Source organism: Lissotriton helveticus, chromosome 4_1 (assembly GCF_964261635.1).
Source record: "Lissotriton helveticus chromosome 4_1, aLisHel1.1, whole genome shotgun sequence".
Lineage (NCBI taxonomy): Eukaryota > Metazoa > Chordata > Amphibia > Caudata > Salamandridae > Lissotriton > Lissotriton helveticus.
The window spans coordinates 456,732,792-456,745,137 of record NC_136063.1 but is presented as its reverse complement, the minus strand read 5'-3'; positions in this window follow the sequence as shown (position 1 = coordinate 456,745,137).

Sequence of the window (12,346 nt, the reverse complement as noted above, 5' to 3'; positions counted from 1 at the left end):
GTTTCAATTCCTATCCTGGCGAGTGACGACTGAAATATTACAAGAGACAGCACAGACAAAAGGAAACGTTTCCTCATTACCTGAGCCTCATTGACTCTGTCTATGTAGAGAAGTTACTGCTTGCATTAACTGTTTTCCATTGATATTTTTACAATCTTCATTAAACAATTCAAGATCACATACAATATTCTCAGCTAGGAGTAATATAAGAGCACATGTTTAGACTTATTTACATTGTTACATGCTGGGATTTCTGGCCTTTTTGATACTTACTAGGGCATGACATATACACCAAGAATTAATATCAAATGAATATAACATTTGTCTAGCACACTATACACTAAAGATGTTTCTAGGAACTGCCCATTGCCTAGAAACAATCTTTAACTCATGCTGCAACAATCCAGTGGACCTCTATTATCTCTATTTACACTGTTGTTGCACAAAACGACGATTCACATGTAGCATGTTAACACCTAACCTGCTTTATCTGTGACACGGGAACATATTCAAAGAATAAAATTAACGAAACATTATACATGTGTATGGTCTGCTTTTGAGCTCCATAATGCTGATCACTTTCTTTGCTCAACTTGGAAGTGTTTCAGCCTTAATAGAGCGACAGTGAGCCGCAAAACATGTGCAGACTAAAACGTATTACAACACCCATTGGGTTCAGTAACTAGTATCTTTTCACATGCTATAATTTCTATTGCTATTATTTGAAGTCGAATATTTGAAATCTTCCACAGCTGGTAGCTACATGTCTGAAATAACTAAGTGGTAACGTTGAATAACATTTTGAAATGTAATATTGTTTAGAAAATATGTGTCCTAAAGATTTTTACAGTAGTGTGTCTTAATACTTGTATGGAAAGGACTAGTAAAAAGCATAGGTATTGGGCTCTTTGATGTGATGAATCCATTTAAATTGGGCAAGATATACTTTCCTTTTCCCTTTTATTGTTCTATTCTATACTAAAGATAAGGAAGATAGATTTTTGTTTTTGTTTTTTCTCATCAGCCCCAGTCCTACAAGTACATGCAAAACAGTAACAGCAGTAGTAGAGCATTTTGGCGTGGAGCAGTACAAGGCACCTTGCTGCCTTGTCCTATGCCAAAGTGAAAAGGCAGGAATGAGCAGTATTTAAGCAATACGGCACATTCCTGTACTTTCTGCCAGAACTGGCAATGTTTTGGCAGCCTAGTGCCCACATAGGCATATTTGCACCACGGTGACAGTGTGCCTCAGTTGCAGGCAGGATTGTTTTTCTGCAGCAAGGGGCACCTTCCTATACAAAAACAATTCTACGTGGTGTTCTCCTTTTTTGATGTGTGCCACAGAATGCAGCACACATGGAAAGAAGAACAAGCATTTGAAATGCAGTAGGTCGTGCATTTATGCGAGTTTGAGCTATTGGCATTAAAATTGACAATGCCTTTTATTTATGTTTTAAAACATATATTAAAGGCATTGTCATTTACAATTTTAATAGCTTAAACTCTCTCAAATGTGAGACCTATTGCATTGCAATAAATGGCCTTCTCTACCACTTGTTAGATTGTAAATAGCAGAGGAAGAACACAGCTTGCCACATCTTCCAAGTAGTGATAAATAGTGCAGTGAAGAAGAAGTGTAAGTGTTGTAAATTACACAAACACAAACTGTGAAGTGAGAGAAACATATGATCCAAGCTATAAACACAAACAAAGTGCTCCAACATCTTTCGCTCTGTGAATGCACTGTTGCCGCTCAGGAGGAAGAGTGGGGGGGGGGGGCTATTTCCTGCCCTCTCTGTGATTTGAGTGTGCAGTGTGGCATTGCGTAATGTCATTGCTATCTTTGGACTAACAAAAATCACTCCAGCTGTAGTAGTGTCCTGGATTCACCTCCTGGTGCAGGGCAGGCAGTGCTTTATGGCAGGCATGGAGGGAAGGACGGATGGATGGTCTCAGATGCAGCTCTGGCCTCATACTGATACTGTGCCCCTGCTATTATTAGTGTGCGAGAGGCACTGAGTTGGTGCTATAGGTAGTGGTGGTATCGGTGGTATTGATGGTGGTGGTGGTATTGGTGGTGCTGGTATTGGTGGTGTGGTATTGGTGGTATTGGTGGTGGTGGTGGTATTGGTGGTGGTATTGGTATTGGTGGTGATGATATTGGTGGTGGTATTGGTGGTATTGTTGGTATTGGTGGTGTTGGTTGTATTGGTGGTGGTGGTGGTATTGGTGGTGGTGAGGGTATTGGTGGAGGTATTGGTGGTGGTATTGGTGGTGGTGGTGGTATTGATGGTTCTGTTGGTGGTTTTGGTGACGGTGGTGGTATTGTGGTGGTATTGGGGGTGCTATTGGTATTGGTGGTGGTAGTGGTGGTGGTGTTGGTATAGGTAGTGGTATTGGTTTTGGTGGTTGTTGTATTGGTGGTGGTGGTATTGGTATTGGTGTTGATGGCATTGGTGGTGGTATTGGTTGTATTGTTGGTATTGATGGTGGTGGTTATATTGGTGGTGGTGGTTGTATTGGTGGTGGAATTCGTGATATTGGTGGTTAGGTATTTGTGGTCGTGGTGGCATTGGTGGTGGTGGGGATATTATTGTTGTTGGTATTGCTGGTAGTGGTGGTATTGGTATTGCTATTGGTAGTATTGGTGGATGTTTTGGTATTGGTGGTGGTATTGGTGGTGGTAGTGGTGGTGATGTTGGTGGTGGTATTGGTATTGGTGGTTGTGGTATTGGTATTGGTGGTAATGGTATTGGTGGTGGTATTGGTGGTGTGTATTGGTGGTGGTAGTGGTGGTATTGGTGGTGGTGTTGGTATTGGTGGTTGTGGTGGTATTGGTGGTGGTGGTATTGGTAGTGGTGGCATTGGTGGTGGCGGTGATATTGATATTGTTTGTGGCAGTATTGGTGGTGGTGGTATTGGTGGTGCTGGAAGTGTTGATGTTGGTGTTGGTATTTGTGGTGGTGGTATTGGTGATGGTGATATTGGTGCTGGTGGTAGTAGTAGTGGTGGTGGTAGTGGTGGTATTGGTGATATTGGTGGTGGTATTGGAGGTGGCGGTGGTGGTAGTGGTGGTATTGGTGGTGGTGGTTTTGGTGGAGATGGTATTGGTGGTGGTAGTATTGCTATTGGTGGTAGGATTATTGCTGGTGGTGGTATTGGTGATGGTGTTGGGGTATTGATGGTGGTATTGGTGGTAGTGGTATTGATATTGGTGGTGGTGGTATTGGTGGTACTGGTGGTAGTGGTATTGTTGGTGGTGGTGGTATTGGTGGTGGTGGTATTGGTGGTACTGGTGGCGGGGGTATTGGTGGTGATGGTGCTGGCATTGGTAGTATTGGTGGTGGTGGTATTGGTTGTTGTGGTATTGGTGGTGGTGGCAGCATCGGTGGTGTTGGTGATGGTGGTGGTGGTATTGGTGGTGGTGGTATTGGTGGTGGTGTATTGGTGTTGGTGTTGGTGGTGCTGTTGGTGTTGGTATTGGTGGTACTAGTGGTACTGGTGATGGTATTGGTGCTATTGGTGGTGGTGGCATTGGTGGTGGTGTTGAAGGTGGTGGTATTGGTGGTGGTAGTGGTGGTGGTAGTGGTGGTATTGGTAGTGGTGTTGGTATTGGTGGTTGTGGTGGTATTGGTGGTGGTGGTATTGGTAGTGGTGGCATTGGTGGTGGCGGTGATATTGATATTGTTTGTGGCAGTATTAGTGGTGGTGGTATTGGTGGTGCTGGAAGTGTTGATGTTGGTGTTGGTATTTGTGGTGGTGGTATTGGTGCTGGTGATATTGGTGCTGGTGGTAGTAGTAGTGGGTGGTGGTGGTAGTGGTGGTATTGGTGATATTGGTGGTGGTATTGGAGGTGGTGGTTTGTAGTGGTGGTATTGGTGGTGGTTGTGGTTTTAGTGGTGGTATTGGTGGTGGTATTGGTGGAGGTGGCATTGGTGGAAATGGTATTGGTGGTGGTAGTATTGCTATTGGTGGTAGGATTATTGCTGGTGGTGGTATTGGTGATGGTGTGGGGGTATTGATGGTGGTATTGGTGGTAGTGGTATTGATATTGGTGGTGGTGGTATTGGTGGTACTGGTGGTGGTGGTATTGGTGGTGGTGGTGGTGGTATTGGTGGTACTGGTGGTGGTGGCATTGGTGGTGGTGGTGCTGGCATTGGTAGTATTGGTGGTGGTGGTATTGGTTGTGGTTGTATTGGTGGTGGTGGCAGCATCGGTGGTGTTGGTGATGGTGGTGGTGGTGTTGGTGGTGGTGGTATTGGTGGTGGTGTATTGGTGGTGCTGTTGGTGGTGCTGTTGGTGGTGGTATTGGTGGTACTGGTGGTACTGGTGATGGTATTGGTGGTATTGGTGGTGGTGGCATTGGTGGTGATGTTGAAGGTGGTGGTATTGGTGGTGATGGTATTGGTGGTGGTATTGGTGGTGTTGGTGGTGGTATTGGTGGTGGTGCTATTGGTATTGGTGGTGGTGGTATTGGTGGTGGTGGTATTGGTGATAGTATTGGTTGTATTGGTGGTGGTGGTGGTATTGGTGGTGTTGGTGGTATTGGTGGTGGTGGTGGTGTTGGTGGTGATGGTATTGGTGGTGATGGTATTGGTGGTGCTGGTATTGGTATCGGTGGTGGTGGTATTGGTGGTGGTCTTGGTAGTACTGGTATTGGTGGTGGTGGTGGTATTGGTGGTGGTGGTGGTGTTATTGGTGGTGTTGTGGTTAATAAACAGGCTTTTGAAAACAACCCGTTAGGTGGCTTAGTACAGATGACATGTAACACATATGTGCTGTTGTCAGATTCAGCCCATTAACACACCAATATGTGCTACCTGCAATTCACATGACTTAATTTGCTAATCATTTCTAAATCCATTTTACTTTGGGGTGGGGGAGGTTGAAAGAGACATGAGATAATGCCGGGTTAAAGTGATTAAAAGAAGACTGCTTAAAAAAACACAAGCGGTTTCAGCTGAAACAGCGCATGTCTGGCTTGCATTAAGAGAAATAATAAAGTAAATAGTGCTTACAGACTAAATACTAAGTCCCGTGTAGCAACCGAAGTAATGGGGCCAGGAGCCATGGAAGGTTACAAATGAAGACAAGGCCGAGGAACTAACAAGCCTACTAACGAATCCGAAGGCAGCATTTACAAAACCCAATTACGCAAGCCATTGAAAAATATGTGTGGAGAGTGGGAGCAGCTTCTCTTCCATACTCTACTACAGCAGTCTCGCCCAGCGAGCAGCACATGTGTGCAGCCGCTAGGCTCAACCTAAAAAAATGAGGAGAAATCAAAATATTTCTACTCGATATACCTCCCGCTGGAGGTGCACAGATTTTGCGCTTCCCTAGGTTTAGTTCACTTGAAAATCCGGGTCAGCGGCAATTTCCATAGGTGCTGTGTGGTGAAACCACGGCAACACCCATGGAACACTTCCTGGGCACAAAGTAAGGCAACTCAGCGATTTGTGCTGTGTCGTTTTACTCATGAATTATGAGGCCACCCAAAGTCACGTAGGGTGGCTTTGCGTGGATTCATAAATCTATATGAGACCCTGCGTCACGCATGTACCACATCACGTGGAGCAAAAGCGATGCAGGGATCGCCCTGTGATATTAAGCTCTCAAGGCATGTTTAAGTATGATAAGAATTCTTTTTACAGATGATCATTCTTATGCAAACCAAATTATGGGTTTAGTTCATAAAATATGTTATGTGACCTACATACTGATCTAATTGAAAGGCAAATCACGCCTGCTCAAAACTAAATCTTTGAATGTATCCCTCTGTGACTATGGCTATTGGAATGATGCTGGAAGGACAGAGGCTATTTTTACTGCCGCTATTCATTATTTGGTACTGTGCAAAAAGCATGCAACAACTTTTGATACATAAAACCTAATTGGCAAGATGTCCGATTCAGTTGCATTAATATTCCGTTAAATGTTTAACTATGCTGCTTTAAAATGTTGAATATAAAAAATGGTAGTGTTTACAATTATTGTGCCAAAATAGACACACGAAGAAATCGAAAACCTTATCCCCCAAAGTAATATCCAACTGCTTCAATCAGTGCTCCGTTGTGCCCCTTGTTTTTCTGTTAATCATCCTTTCAGAATTTTTTCAGTAACCTACATCGTCAACAGGTCTACTTTAATTCACTGATTATGGTGAAGCTGAAAATAAAACTTAATTTCCAAATTACATATGTTAAACAGTTAATCTGGAAATGAAGCCGTGATCACCCCTGAATGTTCTTGCTGGTGCTAATGTATCTACAGTGTCAGCTTTTACAAAAACAAGTCAAAAAAAGATTGAACGTGGAGGATCAGCAGATGAGGATGAGAAAAAGATAAACAAGGTATAGCTTCTCTAATCAAGTGAGAGATAGATTTTTCAATTTAGAAAGGCACCAGGGCTTAATAGGTTCCCATAAAAATATTTTAAAAACATTGCAGCAACTGTCTTGGTACTATTTTTTTTAAACAACTTTTTTGAGCTTGAAACATTGATTTAAATAAGACATGTACAGTTGCATTGCATTATGTCAACGTGTTACCACTGAAAAAACCCAATACTTAAGCAGAAAATGATCAAACATGGTAACCCTCATGACATTGAGGGCTAGATGAACAAATAATGTTTTGGTCGCAAATGGCCCAATTCACAGAATCTAGCTATTTGCGACTGAAAACATGCTTTTTTCAAATGTACAAACACCAAATTGCTCTTCTAGCGAATGGCAGTTTAGGTTTGCGACCAAAAGCAGAATCTTTACGTGGAAGGGGCATGTTCAGGGTGTCACACCCTAGACCTAATACTGGGGGTATGTATGGGAAATGGAATGGAACCATGACATACTAAACACAAACCGATCTGAGTAAGTCCCGGTCCAGTAAGATAACAAAGACTAAGCAACTTTCAATTTCCATTGTGAGCAGGTAACAGCAGAGAGGGGGACAATTGTCCATTAGTAACCCTCCAGCCCCCCATAAAGCCATCAGTGGCACTCCAGAAGCACAACATTGTTAAAATAATGCTCAACTATGACCTGAAAGAGTGATCACCAGCAAACTTGGAGAACCACATGTGCAAGAGTTGATATCAGTTCACCTATATCCCAGAGTGAGCATGTTTACTGCATCTTCCTTCATTAATGAATATGTAGAGTCTAATTCAGCATCAGTGGTATCTGGCATTGAACAGGTGGATCCTTTCAGAGACCGTTTATCTTTGCTTGCCCATCACCAACACCGCAGCATAATTTCCAGCTTGCACCTGACTCTGAGACTTGGTCCCATGGAACCTTGAGTTTCCCTTTCACCCTCTTAGTCGTGTTACGTTAGACCTACTTGATAGAAAGCATATTCACCAGAAGGTTTCTCTGTACTGAGTAACTGATGATATTGTTATGTGCAATTGAATAGACCATACCTAGCAATAATATGTTGGTCGAAACAGCCATGCTTGAAGAATTGTAGTGAAGGTTTTCAACACAGTTTCTGAACACAAATAATCAAAAAGGGAATTCCAAAGGGTCGGTGCCTTAACAGAGAAGCACCGTCCATCAATACATTTTTTTAGGTATCTGGTGGTCTGTAAGAGATTGGCATTGGATGGGAAGGGGTGTATTTCCTAATTTTATTTTATATATACCAGAGTGCAAGTCCTTTTGTGGCTTTGAAGGTAGTGCAACAGATCTTAAACGTCATCCTTTGCTTTATAGGAAGCTAATAATGCTGCTGTTGTATTGGCAGTATCACATAGGAGTTCTTAGGCAGTCTATAAAAAAGGTGGACGGACTAATTGAGTACCGATTTAAGCTTCTGAACAGCGGTGTTTGGAAGACCAATAAAGATAGAGAAATAATAATCTAACCTAGATTTAATACTAGTGATGATTATTGTTTTTAATGGGGACCAGGGAAGATCATATTCTGATGGGGTTTTATAGGAAAATGCATTTGAAGACAACTGATCCAATCTAGGTTCACAAAGTAAACCCACCATTTATCCTTCCCTGAGGTTCTTTTCTGATGGTGATTAAAAGAGAGAAGGTGGTGATAATGATTGTCTTCCGCAAATATTTTCAAATCCACAGTACGTTTTGTAATACTTGATTTAATTTGCTTGATTCTATATATGACAAAGGTTTTGAGGGTTCCATAGTTAAAATAATTCATTTAGAGGAAAAAAATTCATGCACTATTTAAAAATGTAACTCTGTTTGTTTATGGTCTCAAAGACTTTAGTAGCGTGATTGGTAGATTTGGTTTTGGACAATACCATTTTGTATTCTGTCACTCCTGACTTAAATTTCAGTCTATTTTCTTCTGAAGAGAACGAGGGAGCTAGTTTGTTGAGATAAATGATTCTGCATCTTTAAAATGCTGCATGTAGGTTGCTGACCTACAGTAGCCATTATGAGCATTTAGGATCCACTATATTGGCTAGATGATTTAGGTTCTGATTATGATGGCGGGTGGACCACCACCGACAGGCCGTCGGTGGCAGTCCATCCACTGACAGCCCTCAGTTCGACCATCAGATTAAAATACCAGCAGTCAGACCCATAGCGTTGGGAGGAACACTGCCACTTCTGCCAGGATTGGTGATCCCAACAGGGCGGGGTTGGATTCATAGTCCCGAAAGGCAGGGGTGCAGATGAAGGGAACCGCCGTCGGGAATATTATATCCCTTGCTAACAGCCTTTTCATGGTGGGAAGACCGCCATGAAAAAGCTATCAGAAACTGAATTCGAAGGCCCAAACAGGCCCTGTCTGTTGCGGGCCACTGTAAAGACACATGTAATGTCCCCACCCACATCCATGCACCTCCATGCACCGTGTGCCATGCATCACATGATGCATGGCTCACAGTCAATGGAATTGCACGAAGTGCTCCGTTTAATGGCTGCTTGTGCTGTGCCCCTTTTTTTGGGCCACAGCACAAGCCATGATGAAAAGGAGCACTTTGCAACTACCTGCCGTGGTGGCACTTAATGCAGTTGTCGTACTACCTTCTGCTTGTTGACCACTGTGATAGCTGGCAGCGGTACAACTGCCTGCTATCGTAATCAGGCCTTTAGTTCCAGTCTTAATGATTTTAGCAAGTCTGCTAAAGAGTTGAAGAGGCTAGTTTTGAGTTTGGCTGTCTATGGACCGCCAGACTTGCGGGAGTGGTCTTCCAACAACCCTATTACAACAAGGGCGGTCGGGCAGCTCTGAGGCTGCCGCAATCTCCAGGGATCAGAGACCCCTGATGATGGCTTGGCGGTGTTGTGGACACAATATTCTTGGTAGGACAGCCGCGATCCTGTTGTGGTACTGCCAAGCATATTCTGAGTATCCTCTGCCATGGTTTTCATGGCGGTTCCACCAACATGAAAACTGTGGTGGAGAGGAAACAAATGGGGGCCATGTAATTGCCTCTAGGCCTTTGACAGTCCCATTGTGGTGCCTGTTTCATAGTCACTGCTGTGGGAATGCCATTTTGATCTGCCTGCCAGACCAGGAGAAATGTCTAATCTGATGGGCGATTCATTCACTAAACTAAATATATCTGTATCATGAACCCAGCGCAATGAATTCCTTCCAAATGAAAGCCATAAAAAAACAGCAAAGTTTGTAATCTGTGTAGCAAAGCTATATAAAAGGGATGAGTGTGTCCACCCATTCATATAAGACTTTTCATTATTCCCTTTTTTTTGGAGTATTCCAAAATGTAATAAATGTGGAAGCAACTTCTTGTTTGTTCTATCAGTTTTGAGTTGTATTCACATTGGAAATATTTATCATTCCATTCTTTTTTTTAAATCTCTTTTTATTCATTTAAGAACAAGAAAGAAAAAACAAACAATCAGCATTTGCATTGTCAGAAAATAGCACACATGATTGAACATGGCAGTTCCTTAAGGTTACAAGATTTCAGATGGAATATCACACATTTACCGTTACACATTTATGGAGACAGCGATACATCATCAGTAGGGGTAGCAGGTGCAACACATATATCTCCCCTGTAAGAGTTCCACTTAGCCCAGACTCGGGACCACTTTCGGGGGCAACTCCGTGCCACATACACAGTCTTTTCCCGGAAAATGCACCAGTCCATGTTTTGCTTCCACATGACAGTAGGAGGCGTCGTTGCCCCCCATAATTGGTCAATGTCTCTCTTGGCCACCATGGCCCCAAGTGTGACCCATAGCTTTTCGGCAGCAATTAAATCCGTGGGTTCCCACACATTAAGCAAACATCTTTTTGTCTCTAGACTAACGGATTTGTGCAGGACCTCACACATGTCCTTATGGATCTCTTTCCAGTAATTCTGAATGCACTCACATTCCCAAAGAATATGCATGAATGTGGCCACCATTCCACATTGTTGCCTACAGTTTACATTGTCACCACGCCCCATATGGGCCAGCTGCGGCCCTGTAATATAAACCCTGTGAAGAATTTTCAGTTGTATCAGGCGGAGACGTGCGGAGATCGCTACCTCCCTTAGCGATGCCACCGCTGCAGTCCAATCCTCGTCATTTATTTATTTATTTTATTTATTTTATTTTAGTTGCTTCTATAGCGCCAGAATCGAACCCAAATGGGTTATCTCCGCGCTTTGGCCGCAGACAAAGGTGACGAGTAACCACTTTACAGATGATCTGGGGATGTAAATGAGGAAATGCTATAGCTTATATTTCTGTAAACAGATTGGTTTTTAGCATTTTCCTAAATGTAAGGTGGTTGGAGGTCTGTCTGAGGCTAAGGGGCAAGTTGTTCCACAGGGTTGGCCCTACTGAAGAGAGGGCACGGCCACCTTGTCTGGTCTTTTTAATAAAAGGAGATTTAAGCAGGAGTTGGTTGCTTGACCGTAGATCACGTTCCGGTCTGTAAGGCTGCAATAGTTGGGCTAAGTAGCTGGGGCCGTTTCCAAATAGACATTTGTGGACAGTACAGCAGATCTTGAATTTAACCCGTTGGCGTACTGGGAGCCAGTGAAGTTCTCTCAGCAGGGGTCCAGAAGGTGTTCTAGGGGGGGCATTCAGAATCAATCTGGCCGCCGTGTTCTGGACCACCTGTAGTCGATTGATGGCATCTTCATTGGCTTGTATCAGGAGCCCATTGCAGTAGTCAAGGCGACTTATTACAAGGGTCTGTACCAGTGTCTTCCTATAGATGTCAGGTAAAAATGGGAAGATTCGTCTAAGTAAGCCAATGGTGTGAAAACAGGCTCCAGCAATCACGTTCGCATGATCTTTTAGGGTTAAATTTTGATCCAGTTTCACTCCTAGGTTTTTTATAGTGGATTTTGGGGAAGGTACTGGTCCCAGGTCTTGGGGCCACCAGTCGGGGGACCAGAGCATGCTAGCTTTACCAAAAAACATCACTTCTGTCTTCCCGACATTACACTGGAGGTAGTTGGAAGCCATCCAGTTAGAGATGGCCCTCATACCTTCCGCAAAATTTTCCCTAACATTGGAGTTAAGGGCATGGAAAGGGTAGAGGAGTTGGGTGTCGTCAGCATACGACACTGGTGTGAATCCGTACTTCCTCACAATCTCAACAAGGGGGGCCACATACACATTGAATAGTGTGGGGCTTAGGCATGAGCCCTGTGGCACCCCTTTAGTGAGCACCCTGGAGATGGAGTGATAGGGGCCCAAGCTGACAGATTGTGGGCGCCCAGATAGGAAACTCTCCAGCCATGCAAGCGCCTGGCCTCTAATGCCCACTCCTTGTAGTCGGTTCAGCAGGATTTTGTGTGATACAGTATCAAAAGCAGCTGACAGGTCTAACAGCACCAAAATCATCGAGCCTCCTCTATCCTGTGACATCTTGATGTTATCGGTCACGGAGAGGAGAGCAGATTCGGTGCTGTAGTTGGGCCTGAACCCAGATTGAGATTGGTCCAGGCCCCCTGTCGCTTCTATGAAACTGGAGATCTGAGTGTTAACAAATTTCTCAGCCAACTTAGTCAGGAGGGGCAAAAGAGAAATAGGGCGGAGGTTAGAGAGTTCCGTCCAGGGGGAGGTGGTGTTTTTACGTATCGGATTCACAACTGCCTCTTTCCACTGTTGCGGGAGTTTACCCTCTTTGAAAGAAAGATTGAGGATCTTCGTGATGATAGGACATAGTAAACTGCCCAGGTTATTAGTTAACCTGGCAGGGAGAAGATCACGAGGGGAACCAGATTTCACATTACTCAGAAGAGTAAGTATATCACTTTCTGTGACTTCTGGAAAGACTTCAAGGGTCTCAATGAGGGTTTCTTTGCACGAAGTGCTTGGGGCTTCCAAATTATTTGGGTGTTTAACTAGAATTTTGTTATAGATGGTGTTGATTTTGTCCTCAAAGAA